This window comes from Dermacentor albipictus, chromosome 6 (assembly GCF_038994185.2).
Source record: "Dermacentor albipictus isolate Rhodes 1998 colony chromosome 6, USDA_Dalb.pri_finalv2, whole genome shotgun sequence".
NCBI classification, from domain to species: domain Eukaryota; kingdom Metazoa; phylum Arthropoda; class Arachnida; order Ixodida; family Ixodidae; genus Dermacentor; species Dermacentor albipictus.
The window spans coordinates 74,152,432-74,171,017 of NC_091826.1; the positions used below are offsets into that span (position 1 = coordinate 74,152,432).

Here is an 18,586-nt window from a genome sequence, read left to right on the forward strand (position 1 = left end):
TTCCTTCCTGCTGCAGTGCAGCGGCCTGTGAGCAGGGAGTGACAATCAAATGCAGATTGCGTGTTTCCCCCTAGTTATTTTGCGGTCGCACCGAAGCGCGGCCCCCTATCTGAATCATCTATTTCCGAGCGTGCAACCCTTGCAGAGAGAGCGTCGCTGCGACCGTGGCCACTTTAAGCCAGACGCTCGGTTTTCTTAGAGGAAAGTCTTTTTTCTTCCCCGCGAGGAGCTGCTCCGCCATTTGAGCTCCCACCTCCCTTTCATCATCTCTCCTTCTTTGCAACATTGTCTTTTTCCCGCCTGTCCCTCTCACTCTCTTTGCTTGTTTGCCTAAGCGTAAATAACGTCCGTGTTGGCGCGTTTCTTTCCGCTTTGACCGCGGAGTCATAATCAGCAGAGATCGTTCGATGGGAAGGAGAAGACTCGCTTGTCGATAATAGGTGTAATCACGCGTGCTTGTGACGCGGTGGGCTCTGGACAAAGCTAAGCAATAATGAAGGGCACAGTAGGCGAGTCTCGAGGCAGGGAACTGCTGGGGGTGAAGCAGCGGACCACGAATGACCTGCGCAACTCCGCAGCACTGCGACGATGACGACAGTAACGAAATCAACGTCGTGATTAACAACAACGACGACAGTGGTGAAAACAACAACAAAAAATTCCAACTTTGCACCGCGAACCGTGGCCTTCCGACTCACACCACGAACGTTTCTTTTTTTTATTTTTTTTTTCAGGGCCGTTGGACTCGGAAATGGGGCCGCAGTACGACCTGAGATAGCCCTGCTGCTTGAGTTTACGACAGTCAGGACTTTATATGTAGACACTGCTTTACATTTTTATACGTATTTTTCATTTGTTTCTGTCTTTAGCTAATGCATAGTATTTATTTAGCTAATTCGTGGCCGTTTCAGACAGTTTGAATCACCTCCATCTCCAAGGAAACGTACTGACGCGGAATGTGGAAGTTGCGGAATCGCTACCACAGGTTTCTCGTACGCAAGAAAATGCCACTTAACAAATATGAATTTTGGGAAGCATCAGGTAGTTTAGCTTGAAAGTAAAGTTGCTCCGAAATGCTGGACGTAGCGTCATCGACATTATTGTGACTTCACGACGCATAGAAAAATTTGGTGATGCCGTTTAGCAGTAAGAATATGTATGATGACGCTACCAATAGAAAGAAAGCAAGTGTGCTCCCTGCAATTCTTTTGTCTGCACTCGACTGTCACACAGCCTCCGCGATCGCGGGAACAGAACTATCTTGTGTATCGTGACGTCATATGACACATCGACCTGTTGGGCACCTAAACGAAAACTGGGCGCGTATTCCCACACAAAGAAAGCTCTTACGCTAAGTGCAGTTCGTAAGCGATAATTCCAGCCGATGCTGTTGCTGGACACATTATTAGCGAAGGCAGCCTGCCAATGGAATAAAGCACTCAGGAACGAAAAGCTTTCTGAATTCGGTCCTCGGTTCGTAGAAATAATTATTACGGTAAATTATTTAGGACGCTCTGGCCATTGATGGAATTTTTGTGAGGTTTACAGCATGTTCTACTTTCATTTAAGACAATGAAAATGCGAGTTTTCTTTTTTTAAGTTATGTTAGTACTCTTTGAAGTAACAAACCATAGTCTTTTCCTATTTACAGCGAAGCTGTATATGGCTAGGTTCTGATGAAAAGTGTGTCCCTGGACAAGAGCCGCGTAGATCAAGAATTTCTCCCCATACGTGAGCCCATCCCGAAGATCGTGCAATATCGGGCCGACCCCCGGCGGAGGCGGAGGAGGCTTTAATCACTCCGCGAACTTGAAAAAATAAGTTTGATATCTTAGGTCCAAATACAACCCGTATCACATATTGAGCTGATAAGAACGCATTCAACAATTTGACTCGCGTCGGCCATGCCAACGTTCGCACCGCCCTCTCTTTGTCGGCGTTCCATGCATTGCGTATCCCCTTTCCTTTATTTCTGCTTTGCCGTGGCGGCGGTCCCGTGCTGCCCGCCAGGACCACGAGGCGGAAAGAGATGCGAACCCTCCATGTAGCCCCGATTCCACAAACTCGGAACATTTCACCGAAGCAACTGCTAGGTTTCAGAGGGAGATTGTGAAGAGCCAATGTGGCGTGGCCTGTTTTGTGCGTGAGCGCTTGTGTGTTCCTTAGTGACCTCACAGCCACTACTGCTATGCTGGATGTCGACCAACGCACGATCGCTTTGGCGATGGTGAAGCAGTGTGTGCCCTTGGAGTGCGATGAGTTGCGTGTCTGTTCTACGTGGCTGGATTTGTTAGTAAAAGGTGTCATGGCGCATTTTACAACAATACACGGGTATGTATACCCCCACCCCCCGGTGCCTCATCATCTTCCGAGGCTCGACATCGGGGAGGAGCGACTATTCGCGCCTCACCTTCACTTTATGTGCATACTGCGTCTGACACACGGCAATGGACAGTCCGCCATTAAGGGGCCCACTTAGACAGCTTCGCTGGCCATCCAGCTTCACAGAGTGGAATGGTACTGAATTTTTTTTTATTTAGAAATGACACAATTAAAAAAAAAGAAACTATCGTCTGTGGCATGCACGCAGCCCCGCTCCTTGAGCTCGTTTATATTCCAATGGCCGAGCATTATTTGCACTAGAATTCAAAACGCGTAGCAGACTAATTACCAATATTTGGCAAATTATCGCGTGACCACACGATGATACAAAAAGGCTACGAACCCTCGACCTTTGGTTGGAGTCGGACCCATGACCTTGGGTGTTAATTGAGGCGAGGTTAATTGAGCCACAGCTGATTAATATGTAGTTATTTAAGGCACTCGAACCGGCAACGTTTGTTGGGAGTCGAACCAAGAACTAGGTGCGCCAAGAACTAGTTACTCAACGACTGACATAGCATATGCATCGTGCGGCGGTCGTCAGGCTATCGACTTTTAAAAAAAAATTTATTGATCGTCATGCTTTCGCATTCATCCACGTAGGGACAAGTAAGTGCCATTTGAATATTCTACAGCGAAGCAGTATATGACTAGCCGATTCATCGGTCCGTCCGTACGTCCGTTTGACGATCGCCTGTACACCGAAAACTCCTCTGGCGCAACCCCATGCGCATGAGCGAAAAAAAAAGAACAGTGAGGAACAGAGGCGCGCAATTAGCCCAACATCACCTAGACAGCACAATACCTATTTACTCGGATCCATCACGTCACCCTACCTTGCCCGAAATTTCCTTTGACAAGGCTAGCGTGATAAAAGAGGTGACGTCAAAATCACTGTTGCCTACTCGGGAGCATCCCTATTACATTCTACGGCAGTCAGGCTAGGCAACATGACGTCATGGATCGGAGCGAAAATCTAGGTGGTGTTGGATTAGCTGCGCCAGTAGCGACGTCGTTGCTCTCCGTCGCAGCCGAGCTGGCCGAGCGCGCGCGCAGCTGTTTCTCGCCGGCAACGAAGTGTGTAGGCCACGCGTCATACGTACTCCTCATGAGCAGGCAGCTTTCGATCAGCAACGCTGTGAGGAGAACGGAGAACGAGCTCGTCTGCGCCGTGCCGAAGCTGCAGCCAGGGCACAAGAACAGGCTCGTGCAGCCGAGCGCAAGCTCCAACTGCGTACTGAGGATCTGGCGGCCTACCGAGCCGTCGTTTGATGAACCGCCGGGATTTACCCAGTGATAAACACCGGGGCCGCACGTTTAAGCTTCGCTGGTTAAGCATCTCGACGGAGTGCTTGGACGGTGATATTTTTTTTTGTACTAATGCCTTCACGGAACATGTTGAAATTTACCAGTTGGAGCAGGTATGTCTGAGAGGCATATCCACTTGGCATTCCGAGGGCGACACAAGCATTGAGATATGCGTTTCATTAATGTGCAAGGAAATACAATGCCGTATAACCATTTTTTTTGTACTTCGATGCACAAAAGACGTTTTGTTATAAAAGTAAATCGAATAACAGTGCATTTTTACGGCAACGCAATCTTGGCGATGCATATCTTGAAACCCGTGCCGGCTTCGGAATTCTTCCGAAGCGAATACGCCTTGTGATTTCGCCGTCTACCGTACTTTATAAACTTACTTTCAATTAACTTCTGGGGTTTTATGTGCCCAAACCACGATATGATTATGAGACACGCCGTAGTGGGGGACTCCGGCTTCATTTCGTCCACCGGGGGTTCTTAACGGGCTCCCAATGCGGGGTATACACGGCGAGTTTTGGCTTTTCGCCGCCATCGAAATGCGACAGCCACGGGCGGGATCCGATTCCGCGACCTCGTCCTTATAACAGCTCAGCGCCGAAGTCACTGCGCCACTACAGCGGGTTCGTAAGCTTGCAATATGCGGCATAAAGTAACTGGTTATAAATTTTATTGTTCATTCCTTAGTTAATTATTAAAGTGGATACGCCTCTTGGAGAGAGGGAAGAAACTTTATTAATGAATGGTCCGGCAGTTTCGTTGTGGTTGCCTCAGATGGCGGCTCCAAGTACTTGGACTCATCTTGAATCGCAATTGAATCTTGAATTACGCATTTTGATTCATTGCGCAGATAATGTCCGCTTCTTGAAGCAATGCGGTTCAAGGATTAGATTTGTGCTATGTTCCACGGGTAACCTTCAAAGATTCTGTGAAAAAAAAAGAAGAAAGCAAAAAGGGCGAAGTGCAATACTGCTTACCTTACACTTGGAATAAGTGCAAGCTAGAGAAGCGCAGGAGGTCCTTCCGCTACAGCGTATCTCGTATAGCCCCCGTGTTGCCTCTGGGACGTTAAAACGCGCGAATCAACTGCGTTTCGTGTTCTTTGTTACAAATTGCGGTGCCACAGCAAGGGTAGAGCGGTACCGTGCTAGAATGTCTAGCCTGTAACGAACCCTTTATGGAGGTCGAACATACGACATTATGGTAAGGCACCAGTGACGCCGACGAGCTCATTAATTGCAGTGCTTTGTCTTACCACGCAACGTCAGGGATTAAAGGAGTTCTGACACAATATTTTCCACTACTATATATTTCCTTTGCGTTAAATAAAGGTCCCAGTTCTCTAAACTCTAGAAAAATGAACTAATGACAAGCCTCGTAGCGCCGTAATTATGTCGAAATAGTAGCTTTTCTAAAGTTGTTCTTTGGTGGCAGCGTCATAGAGGCAACAAAACAAAAGGAAGTTATTATATTTTGTTCAGGCTGTCTCGCTCTCTTACGCCACGTTTTTTTTTTCTCCATCCAGTTGTAATGCTAAAAGATGCTATCGCACGTCGAGCGATGTCCCCCTTTTTCAGGCATTCGCGTATACCTTAAATACGCCCACAGCCCGACCGCGCCAACAAGTTCCTCCGTTTTATTCCGCGTCGCTGCACGAATTATCGATGCAGTGATTTGTTACGAATGCCCACCGTTGCGGTTCTTTATCTCTCCGCCAGAAATAAAAAGAAATATGAAGAATTCAGGTTAGTAGCCGCTCATTCGGATCCTTGCACATGATTCCCTCTCTCGCCTTCTGTTACCCGTAAGTGAGCGGTGCATCTCCCTTGCGTGAATGACCGCGCGGTAAAAAATAAAAAATAAATAAAATAACGCAGTACTCATTTCTTCCGGCATGCAAACTGTCTGCCTTAGATTGCACAGATTACTGTAGCCAAGCTTGACTAGGCCGAGATAGGAATGGAGCCTTGGAAGCGGTCGGCGCCTCGCACCTAGCCACTGCGGGGGGATATTGGTCAAAAAGCGGGTAGATAAGGACAAGCAATAAAAAAGAAGTGAAAAAATAAAGAAAGCAAGAACTTAACATCGGTAGGTTATAGTTAATTAAAAAGAAAACAAAAATCATTCCAGAGAATGAACTTGTGAAAGTCAAGAAATAAAAGGAAAAAAACATCAAAATAAAACAAATCGAAGTAATTTCTTTTAGAAAGTGAAAGAATGATTCTTTAATCTAAACGCTAGGATTTTACGTGTCAAGACCACGACCTGATTATGGGGCACGCCGTAGTGGGGTAACTCCCCAGTGCACCCGATGTTTGGCACGCGGGTGCTTTTTTTTTTTGCATTTCACCGCCGTCGAAATGCGGTCGCTGCTACCGAAAAATCGAACTTGGCGCATATCCACTAGCCAACACTGCGGTTCATTATTATTATTATTATTATTATTATTATTATTATTATTATTATTATTATTATTATTATTATTATTATTATTATTACCTCTAGTTTCTGTGTGGTTCTTTATTTTAGAAGCTTCCAATATACGTTTGGCCTGAGATCACAACATAATTTTACTCTCCTCAGCGCAAACATCAGAAGCCTCCGGAAGCATTGGGGTGAATTTAAAGAGATAGCGGAATCAGCCATACTCGCGGACTACTTTATGCGGCTATGAAGGGAAAGCTACGGAGGCAAAGCGCGCGGCTGTGAGAGCGTTTGGGAAGAAAGTCCCGTGTTTTAATCCACATCAGCGGGAAGAGAAAACATAAACACCTTTTTAGCAACAGTTAAATAAGACGGAACGCACCACTGAGTGTAAAGGTTTACTTATTTTGCGGCTTTTTCCCTTCCGCGTCTGGGCCAACGCGAAACCGTCCCACGTGGAAGCTGCGTCGATTCACCGTCTGTTCCGAGCCATCAAAAGCACTGCCCAACGCTGCCGGACTACTTGGCGCCGTAACACATGTGCAGCAGCCACGCGACCGTACAGCTTTCCGTTCATTGCCAGAGAAAGTTGTCCCCAAGTAACGCAATTACGCTGGGGCCTTTGTTCTCACTTAAATGAGCACACCGCACGTCTGTGTCGACGTGTTTACGCCGTCTGGTTATGGTTCACAATTTTGTCACCCGGCCACGCATGTACAGCGGTTTTTCGTTCGTGACATGTACGTTACGTCTGGAGTAGAGAGAGAGAGAGAGAGAGAGAGAGAGAAAATAATGCAGAGAAAGGCAGGGAGGTTAACCAGAAGTAGTTCCGGTTGGCTACCCTGCGCAGGGGGAAGGGTTGAGAGGGATAAAAAGAGAAACAGAGTACAAGGGGGAGATAGAAAGAAAGGGAGACAAGCACGAATAAAGCTCGTACACTACAGAGCGGTAGGGGGACATACTTAGAGTCTGTCGTGAAGCCACGTAGACCGCAAGAACCTTAATACCGCGAGTAGGGCCTTGAACGCAGATGTTCTTTTGGAGTATTGACCTAAAGCTTTTAGTTCTGAAAGTGGACGATTGTCCAACTGGTCCAGTACTCTGCACATCACTTGTCTCTCAGCACTGAATCGCGGGCAGACACAGATAATGTGTGCGAGCGTCTCGTCGATGTTACATGTGTCGCACGTGGGGCTGTTGGCCCACGTGCGGCCTTCATGCGGAATGCCTGGCCATAAAAAAATGAATCTTCCAAATGCCGGTTTAATCCTCCTTGCGTTATGTCGTCCACCATGTAACACTGTGAGGCGATTCTTTCGCAGAGCTCGATGAAATACTTTTGGCAAACAGGGTTCAGCTGTGCCGTTCTGTTTATAGCTGGAGACTTGAACATAAGTACGCTATGCGTCACGTCAACTAATGCTTCCGACTACTTATCGCTTTTGCCTTCTTGTGATTTGTAATCCATCGTAAATCGCCCGACTAGAGAAGAGTGCTTGAATATACGAGCAGTATAGCGTCCCGCATAGACCGCACAGCGTTGCGTGCGTCTTACTATTCACTTGGCTGCTTGCGTTATAAGTTAGCTAGTTAGTTAGGTTAGCCGACCCCTATTCTCGTAGCCTGCCGCCCTTTCGAAACCTCCTCCAGCTGAAGAGCATGAATCGGCTGGGAACACGGAAAGAAATAAAATGGAAATTCAAATCACTGATACAAAAAAATGTACGACCAACACATCGCTGATTTCGACTGGTATTTGCCGATTGATGGTAGTGCAGCCGATGAGATACGTGAAAAGTTCTGCAATTAACTTAAACACTTTGCGCGCCTAAGTACATATGCTGTAATGAAAAAGTGTAGAAATAATGTTAGCTGGCTTAATGCTGGTATTATGCGTGGCACATCGTTTAGAGGTTGGCTCTGCAAGCGCTTCAACTGCGCGCCTAAAAATGAGGGATTAAAATGCAAATATAATATGGTAAGAAACAGGGTAGTGAGGCTTTTGCGAACAGCGGAAGGACAGTATCTTTTTAAATAAATTCAACTAATCGAGCAAACTCCCGTGAAAACATGGTCATTAATAAATAATCTTTGGAGAGGAAGTACGTGGTTTCTAATCATGTTGACTCATTTCCACGGGACAAAACAGCGATACTTAACGCATTCAACCATTTCTTGACGCGTGCTTTTGAAAACGCTTTATCCCAGCAGCGAAACCAGTGTCCGTTGAAGGAAGCTGTGTCGGCGTCAGCTTTTTCGCCCAGCTTATCAATGCCTGACGTAAAAAGGATTATTCTTAGCCTTAGGCAAAATAAACCCCCAGGAATGAATGGCATATCAGTAGGCACACTGAGAGGAAACTTCGATGTGCTTCCAGGCGTCTTGTTTTTTTCTAAATAATGGCTTTCTAGAAACCGCAGTACTTACCGAGATTGTGAAAACGGCTATCGTTAAGCCGCTGTATGATGGAGGCAGGAAAACTAAGGTTGAAAATTATAGACCAATCTCAATTTTGCTGATACTTTCCCAGATACTCGAGAAATTTCTGTACGAATGGGTGATGTCTTTTTTAACGAAGTTTTCGATTTTCTTGCCCAGACAGTTTGGTTTTGTGGCGAACTGAGGTACCGCAGCCCGATTAGAAAAATTTTCAGATGGAGTATATACCGCATTTGAAAGCAACTTATTCACCTGTGCGCAACTTCTAGACATAGGCATAGCCTTTCTTACAGTGAACCATAACATTTTACAGACGAAACTAATTTTGACGGGATTCAAAGGCCCGTCTCACAACGCTCTGCGAAACTAGATGTGTGGTAGGTCGCAGATAATTATTGCCTACAAGGAAACCGCTAGCAAGCAAAGGCTTACAGCCGGTGTTCTCCGGGAATCGATTTTATCACCCCTGTTGTTTTATATGTTCGAAGAACGATCTTCCGCTAGTGATGACTAAATGCACTATCTATTAATATGCAGACAATACGGTAATTTTAACAAAGCACTTTAACAATATTAATTTTAACAAGGCTGTGGGCGCCCTGCATAATAACGTACACAGTGTAATGCACTGTGTGCTGTATTGTGTTTGCAATGCACTGTGTTTGCAAAAAAAAAATTGTATTAACGCAAACGTCAATAACGCACAGTTAATATGCTTTAGCAATGCCTTCACGTCAACAGCAATAAACATCCCAGTTACTTGCATGATCAGCACTGTGTTTCATGTACGTGTACCCCTTTTCAATGCAAGGATGGTGTGAGATATCTCGGTTTATCTTTTTGATAACAGCATGTCGTGGCAGCTTCACTTGATGTGCCCATGTGGTAAACAAAGGAATGTCGCTTGGTTGCCGTTTACTATAAAAGGCTTCGCACCTATATGTAAACAATACCGTAGTAGGCGCTCTCGCGTACATCATATTATGATACGGAATCACCGCATTCACTTTTCGTTCTTTTCGGCGTTGGGTTTTCCTTCACCTCAGCTCTTAGTCAAGCAAACTGTGGTTCTTCGTGATTTTTGAAATTACAAATTCAGAGAGAAATATGTACCCCCGCGACGTTTGAAGGACAACAAGCGTTTCAAAGTTCCTCGTTCATTAACTATGTATGGGGAGGCATGACGATGTGTTTTTCTGCCGAAAAAAAAAATGTTTAATGATCTGCTTGACAAATTCTTTTTTTTTCGGTTAAGCAAAAAAAACGTTTTGAAGAAATTGTCATTTACTATTTGAGGTTTCCGTTGGTCTGTTGTTTGGGTATTTGTTTATTTGATGAGGTTTGGTTGCCGTGACCTGTATTTCTATTCAAGCGTGAAAAATTTTCGCTCTACGTGGAGTAACATATGCTACGCTTTATTTTTCCCTGTTTGCGCGATGTTTTGTCGGCACTAGGGAAGCCATACCTAGACCTTATCGCTGTTGCCGACGCTGCCGGACCTGGCCATACATGCCATTCAGGCTTCGACAGGCCCGCCTACCATGCATTTCTTCTAGTAGTGAATAATAATAATAATAATAATAATAATAATAATAATAATAATAATAATAATAATAATAATAATAATAATAATAATAATAATAATAATAATAATAATAATAATTATAATTATAATGTGATTATTATTATTATTATTATTATTATTATTATTATTATTATTATTATTATTATTATTATTATTATTATTGTTTAGTAATAGTAGCAATATCAGTAGTATTAGTAGTCCTTGATATTCTAGTTCATTTCGTGTTTGCAGGTTACAGATGCCTACCTTATTGCGTAATTTTAAGTGGTATTTTGTGTTTGTACGTCCGATGCCATGTCGGATGCCTCACTGGCGCCTTTTGCCTCGTGTACGCTGGCAGAAATATATGTAAGCCGTTTTCAAATATAAGGCACTTTTGTTCAAAAGTCCTACTCCTAAATGAGTAGCATACTTCAGCGCGTTGTATCACGCTAGCCGCTGTAATACCCATACGTCCGCTTAGGAAGTGCGATATCGTTTTCCCAAGATGTCCCTAGTTAGAGAGTCGCAAGCTTTATGCTTTGCTATACCTATGAGAATTATAGCAGCCTTCGAGAAAAAACAAAAAATACGTTGTAAGAAATCAATAACATGCTTGTCATATTGAACCTTTTTCTTTCTCTTTCCATTAAATGCGACAAACCTCATCGAGTTCGGTGCAGTCATTCCAGAGAAAAGCGATTTCTCGGCTTCCACGGGCTTAGATTAGGATCTCCCTAGGTAGGTAAGGATCCCTCTCAATAATAAGCAGGTCCGTGGGTGCGCGCTGCATCGGGGCGGTGCGCACCGACCGATTCGAGTGCCGCACCCCCAGCGCAGCCCGGGCGCCGCACCTGACTCATTTCCGCGTTACTCACGTACGATCGAGCCGGCGCGAGCTGGCTGGAAAAGCAGGCCGTAATCGGCACCACCTGTTTCCTGGAGTCGCGTGCATGCGAACAGGCAAAATAGCGGGCGCCGACACTCCGTAGCGCCTCCGGCGGACGTCGGCGCTGTCTTCGCAGACTGCGCCTATTCCGGGACGCTGTTGAGTCGAGCTATAGGCACTGCATTTGGGTGAACGTGTGTCGCTAGCCGCTGTAGTGCCTCTATAGAGAAATATTGTTCGACGAATTGGTGTAGAAGTATTAGGCGATGACAACCTTAAGATAGATAGATAGATAGATAGATAGATAGATAGATAGATAGATAGATAGATAGATAGATAGATAGATAGATAGATAGATAGATAGATAGATAGATAGATAGATAGATAGATAGATAGATAGATAGATAGATAGATAGATAGATAGATAGATAGATAGATAGATAGATAGATTGAGAGAGAGCAAAGGCAGGTAGGTTAAATGACAACCTAGAGTGGTACATGCAAGCTGCACATGCAAATGGTACGCACATGCAAACTCATTTATAAAAGCCGACGCGCTTGACCCGCAGATCAGATTTCGATTATCGCCGACTGTACTTGCCGCTATCGTTGGGCTGGAGTATTAATTTTCTGGGCACACGTTCGTTCAAAGAATAATTGGTTTTTTGAGTAGCAGTTGTGCGTGCGTCTCTTTCGCCGTCACTATAACGTGGCAATATCTTCATGTAACTTCAAAAATATAGTAGCGGTAAGGAAGCAAGTATGGTAGAAAAAACAGCCGCTTAAGAAATATCACTACAATAAAGAAAATATTCTTTTCTTTCACATTTGCAACGCGTTTTTTCATCGCCGCGTTTTGAGACTCAAGAAGGAAAGCTTTATATTGCTTATTTTCAGCAATTTCTGTCGGATGCCTCGAATGTATCCATAATATGTACGCGGCTTGCAGGCGCACTGCTATTCACGGAGCCTATGCGCAGGAAATACTCATGACCAGATTTCAGACCTCCGGCGTGCGAATGGTGATTACCTTTGAAAGAAAACGGTTAGCAATTGACGGCTCATTTTCTGCCGCGAGCGTTGGCAACCTAAACACCGCACCAAGTCACATGAATGGTCAAAGTCGCGTGTTCGAGTCCGGTACGCGCTGTCTTCCCGCAGCTTCAAGGGTGTCCGCACGGGGGCACTGCTGAGTCATTTCCGTTAAAGCCCCTTATCAAGGGGCTTTAATTTCCGTTGTGACCGATTGCAGTGTTGGCCGGAAAACAAACCTCGCACTCTCACTGAACCTGTCTCTTGCACAAGGACGTGCGGTAGCCATATATTTCGTGCAATTAAGGTGCGCATTGTTGCGGTGTGCGCTTAAAGGCCAACTGCAACAAAATTTCACTTTGGCTAAATTACGTGTTGTAACGACTGAGTAGTGCAGGCTACTGAAGGAATCTTGGCACATGGCTGGTAGTTGTCTGTTTTTCCTATTAGCAGCCTTTTAAGACACCACAAGCAGACGGCGCGTGCACCTGCTGGTAAGCGGCTACGACGTAAGTCCCAGCATGTGGCCTCCGAGATTATTGTGCGAGCGGCAGGCAGCCGCACGCGTTGCCTGATCTCCGAGGTCGTGCCCTGGAGTCACGCAACCTGAGTCATGCGTCACTTTCGGAGGGCGGTATTGGCGGCGTTCTTTTTTTTTATTTCAGTTTCGGTTGCGAGCCTTTTGTGAGGCATCCACTCGTTCTCCAAATTTCATAAACTATATTTCCACAATTCCTAACTGCGCAATAATCATATATAATCTCCTACCTACATTTTCTCTCGCATTCATGTAACCAGTAGGTCGGGATAATTCACTGCCACACCCAGAAGCTGTCACGAATCATTTATTCCTAGGACCTCTCAGGAACGGAACCACCTTCCCGGCGCATTTGTCCCAATCAAGGACAACTCAAAGTTTCGTTCGCCCATATCAGACATCATCACTCCCGGATACAATTAACTAATCAGTTTTGCTGTAATAACTAATCGCCTCGCCTTTTGCTACTTTGTTACTAACTTATGTGTATGTTTCTTACCCATTCCCCTCTGCAATACTTCTGTCTTGAGGGTACAATAAAATGAAAATAAATAAGCGTAAAATATTGCGCCGAGGTTGCTCGGTATCTACGCTATCTGAGTCTAGGGTTTTTACGTGATCTGAAATTTCGTTGCAGTTGGCCTCTATAACCGCACATAGCACAGCTCGCACAGACACGGACGACACCTACAGGCGCGAAATATCATCTCATTTTACGCGGCCAGGCAAGTGCCGCGAGCGCGCTTGACCCACTGGACTGTACACACTATAGTGAACCACCGAAAGAGAATGCTCGGGGTCAGTGCTCCCGTATGACGTGCGCGTAGACGGATATCTAATTTTTTCTATAACTTGCGCAAGCGTGTGCCTCAGGCAACATTGGGTTTCCGCCACCATCGTGAAGACAGGCGTGCGTTGCGAGTGCAGGGCGCCGCTTGGAAACTGCTCGCGAACCTCGCGTGAACTCTGCTGTCTACCGCGGTGTCTCCATATACATGGCGTGTTCGCGCGTAACATGTGGCCCTGAAAACGCCAGGTTCACCACAATTCGACATATTTTTTGCGTCTGCATCACGAACGCATTGCAGACTATACTTTGCAAAGCGGCGTTAATTGGGGAGATGTCTTCACAGGAGCTGCAACTTCTATGTTGAGTTTTACCTCATTCCGGTTTCCACGAGAGCGAACTGCGAGGCAAGCGAAAACCAAGACGTGTGGCGTATGCTGCGATATCTTGTTCGTATACAGTTGTAAGCATCTGGCATGGGTCGTCTATAACACGGCCACGTTTGGCCTGGCGCGCGCGCTCGAGCGTTCAGCCGTACACGATCGTTTAAGTTTGTCACACCCACCGTTGGCCGGCGTCTCGTCTGTGACTCAATAAATGTGACTCTTGTCGGCTACACGGGCTTAGGCGAGCGAGGCAACTCGTTACGACGGTGCTGCAGCTCATGAGGGCGAAATACGAACAACTAGCCAGGTGCGATCTCTACCGATTCCTCTGGATATCTTGAAGGGGCCGTACAACACGAGAGAAACCAGCATGTTCGACCAGTTCCGACGTGCCCCAATGCCGATGCTTCTAAATATATTGCTTGACTGCTGAACGATAATTGCTGCACTTAACTGGTTCGATAAGTGTGAAATGCGTGCGAGCGATGGGCACGTGTCACGTATACTGACCGAGTTCACAGCAGTCGGTGCACGGAACGCCGCACTAAATGTCGCTTACTTACTTATCACGTGCCTTACGTGCGGTACTGCCCCCGTTGACACACCTGTCGCATAGCGGCACGCAGCGCTATCGGTCACCGTGATGAACTTCATTCGAGGAACGCCGGACAAACAGCGGAAAATGTGCAAGCGCTCGATACTGGCGACCGTCTACTGTTAGAGCCCATCCCGAGACTATCGCAATGGCGGCCCGAAAACCAGAGATGCGCGTAACTGAATCACAGTAGTCCGAACACATGGTAGACTTTGACAGCGCTGCCTGCAACCTGTGGATTGTATGCGCGCTTAATGTTTCTCGTGCTTGTCTCTCCTTCTGTTCCCACCCTGCTTTACCCCATGACTACATCTGTATAACCTCGCAGTGTTTCCCTTCTTTGCATCGCTCCCCTCTTGTTGCGAGGAGCGTTTAAGTGCGGGTTTGTTGGGGAACTTACTCGCTTTTATTTTATTGCGACGGCAATTATATGGACACTCCAAGCGCACTTCTGCCGTCGCCGCGATGTTTCGCCTAAAGTCCAAACACGATAACACCGTCGCTGTGTGCCGTACGTTGTACGTGCGAATGAAGCTTGCGAGAGTCCGCCGACAATCGCGGCTAAATCTTGCGCGCGTGCTAGAGAGGAAGGCGGAGTGGAAGCGCGCCGACTTCTGTCGCGCGCGAAGCACGGGAGGTATAGGAGAGGGAGGGCGGGCGTTCTGCTCCAGCAGCCGGCTGCTTCCAGTGCGGCCGCCCTATCTTGAAAGCGATCTGCGACGTGGACAAAGTGCATGTGCCGAATGCCGGCAGCTTCGTGGGCGCTGTGTTTTCCACGTTTAGTTCGCGTTGAAATCTCAGCCAACGCGAACGTCATCTCGCGCTGCTGCCGCCGTGTTTCCTACCACGAACACATTGCGGTCATCGAGCGCAATGTGTTCATGTTTAACTGTGTGTGCGTGACACCATGCTTCTTAATTTGGTTAGTAAGCGAGTGTTTACAACATTACAGGGCCGATAAAACTATCCTTACTTCGTATAGCTGTCTACTAATTTGCTATCGCAGCCGATGGTTTGCCTTTCGGGCGAAACTGTGAGTTTTCTTCTTTTTTTTTCGTAGTTAGCTTACAATTCACCATGCGCCTTTGGTTCAGGTCGATTGAGGCTGATATTAAAGGATGCCGGAACCGCCAGTGCACCCAGGAGCGTGGTCTGTACACAGCTCACGTGCCGTGGTTATCTCGCTATTACAGTCGACCTGAAATATCAGCAAATGCGGCATTCAATCAAGGATGGTCTACTGGGAAGCGCTCGCGGAGGGGCAAATAGGAAAATAATGGGCCGCGCATGATAAGAATACGCGGTCAGTAATTAGGGGTCATAGGGGAGGCAGGAGGTCGGTGAAATATGGGGCACAGCTGTACAAACCCGCGAGACACGACCGATACGTAGTGCTACGTTCCCGCCCACGAAAATTCATTATATGTGGGACACCTATGGCGCATTTCTTCAGTGTGAAACAATAGCGCTGCTCGTGCGTGCGCTTGGCTGCGCGAGCACACAACGACGCGCGAGTGTCGGTAATCTGAGAACAGCTGGCTCAGTTGAAAGGCATGAGATGATGAACTCGCTTATTTGATTCCTTATTCGTGGCAGGATCATGTCGCGAACAGGAAGCGCGTTCGTTCCCATCTAACCACATGGTCACTTAGCTGTTTGCCTTTTTCTTTTTTTTGAAGTTATGAGATTTTCGGGAAAATTGGCCACCGAAGCACCGGCTATACAAAACATCAAAAATAAACTCCATCGTCTCAGAAATGACCAAAAATGCAATAACAAGAGAGGCAGAAAAGAAAATAGTGGATGAACATCACATACAACTCAGCTGGACTCAGCCTGTTATATTACATATGCATGCGTTATTATATATGTATAGTCGGAGGGAATTTTACCAGCAACACTCGAACATCCAGTCCCAGCGCGAATTTCTGGAATATTACATTAATTACACAACAGTTATTACATGAAAATAAACACGAATAAAGAAAGGAACCTTGCACACAGCGCAGAATAAGACCATGCTACCAACGCTAGATGTATTGTCATCATCGATCAATCGCACCGGGGCGGCCTGGTTGTGCGGTTTCGACCAGTATGCTGTAAGACATTCACAGCACGCCTTCCACCTATTAGAAGAAAAAAAAAATGTTGGTGCAACTTCACATGATTGTGTACGAAGTCGACCAGATAGTCATGAAGAGCTTCGATAGCGTGTCTTTCAATGTCTGCGAGCGGCCAAGGACTCAGGAACTTGACCCCGGATAAAGAACGTATAGTTAGTCCTTCCTATTACGGCGTATTATTCTGTCGGCGTGTTGCGTTGACGGCGGAATACTGGCGGTATACTGGACTTGCGGAATGGCGAGTGCCAGCAACAACTGCACTGGAAAATGCCATGCATACAAGCTAGACGCCAGAGTTTTCAAAATTGGGAACCGTTTCTCTTCATATACAGAAAGCGGAGTAACTAAATGCTTGTTGAGATAGGGCATCGGCCTACCGCACCGACCTCATTGCGTACATTTGCAATGCAGCAATGTATTTGCAATGCAATTAATGGTAACCAGGCATGAAACCATTGCACAGCTAGTACATAACTACTTAACAAATAGATGCACAACGGTGTAGCCACAAAATTATTATACATAACTGAACAACAGACAAATGTGCCTCTGGAAAATGAAGATTTGATTTTGTGAACAGCGGGCGAAGGGGTAAAGCCTTATCCTGAAGCCGACGTTTCGAGGAGAGGACTAGTCCTGATGAAGACTTGTGGAGTCTTCGTCTCCACGCTGAGGCTTGCCTTGTTCGCCCAGTGTTAGTCAATAACTGGACAACGTTGCACAACGTGTTCAATATCTGAGAAGTCCTACCACAAGACAGCCAACAAGCGCCGGCGTCAGCGGCGAAATTCTGCTTGGCCTTTCTAGCGTCAAATTAGAATTTAATTAAGGTGCCGTGAGAGGAAGGCTGCTTAGTCGAGTACCACTGCTATCGGCACTTTCGCATACAGCCTTTGCAAATGCCATTAGAAACAAGGACAAACGAACGAATGGACCACATGACACAAGCGCTAACTTTCACCAACTTGTCGAAAGCTAGCACTGCTGCCTGTGGTCTGTTTCTTCTTGCGCCCTTGTTTTTTTTTTGCTGCGCTAAACTACGTGCCATTGCACGATGATCGACCAACAAGCCCACGTCGCCACCCCATAGTTGCCAGCAGGAAGCTGTGCACGGCGCGTACGGTTCTGTACTGGAGTAGGGACGCCTCGGCTCAAGGTTGCTTCACGAGGAGGCCGCGTCCGTAGGAATTCCCGGCCCCACCCGTAAGCCGCCCACAGTCCGTTATGTGGGCTCATCGCCGTCGCTGGAAGCTTGTTTACAGCCTTTCAGGATCTTCGGCTTATCCGAACGCGGTTATAACGATCGCCAACACGAGGCGACTCACACACTCGATCGGGCCCTTCGGGTATCGTAGGTAAACAAGGCGGCGCTTCGGCGAATGACGACAACTTGCGGCGTCTAAGCGCGTGTAGAGAGTAGATCCCGAAAAGGCCGTGTCTCGAGGCGTTCTTTCGCTCGGAGCGCACCGCGCGCAGACGCCTACACGGCCCAGCTGAGTCGCGCAGACCAACCTTAACCTTCCCCCAGTGATCGAGACACCTCCTCTCCTGCCGCTCTCTCTCTCTCTCTCTCTCGTGTCGTTGTCGCCTACTCGATCGCCGTCCAGGGTCGCCCTAGAAACACCGCCGATGACGACTCACGCATCTGCGCGCATGCACACCCACCACGACAAGGCGCGCCGCCATTGGAAATAGCAAGGAATTCTCAGAACGTCGGCACCTTCACATTCCAAAAAAAAAAAAGAAAAAAGAAGCTTGAATTTCCAGTATCAACATTCAACATTGCTGTGTTATACGTGTGAAGTGAGAGAACAGACAAACGCTTTAATCATCTGGCAGCCTTCGAGAAAACGCAGACGAATCTGGCCTATATATAGACCGTTTTGCTGTCAAGGAAGATCAAAGCGCCCGGGAAGTTCATCTCGAAGAGCGCGAGATGACAGAAATACAAGAAAATGCATCAACATACCGACAGGCCACACGATGTTACACCCTTGTCTCTGTTTTAACAAAGTGGTTACATTAACAATCGTGAGGAGATGGTTATTTTGTCTATATGCATGGGAAATGCTTCTTTCAGCATCTAATCGCCGTATCTAAACAGAAA

The 18,586-nt window shown here is 46.6% G+C and overlaps 1 pseudogene; it reads right to left on the reverse strand.

Moving 5' to 3' along the window:
- Window positions 1-1,726: 1,726 nt before the first annotated feature.
- On the reverse strand, window positions 1,727-1,906 carry LOC139047159 (U2 spliceosomal RNA; annotated as a pseudogene).
- Window positions 1,907-18,586: the final 16,680 nt, after the last annotated feature.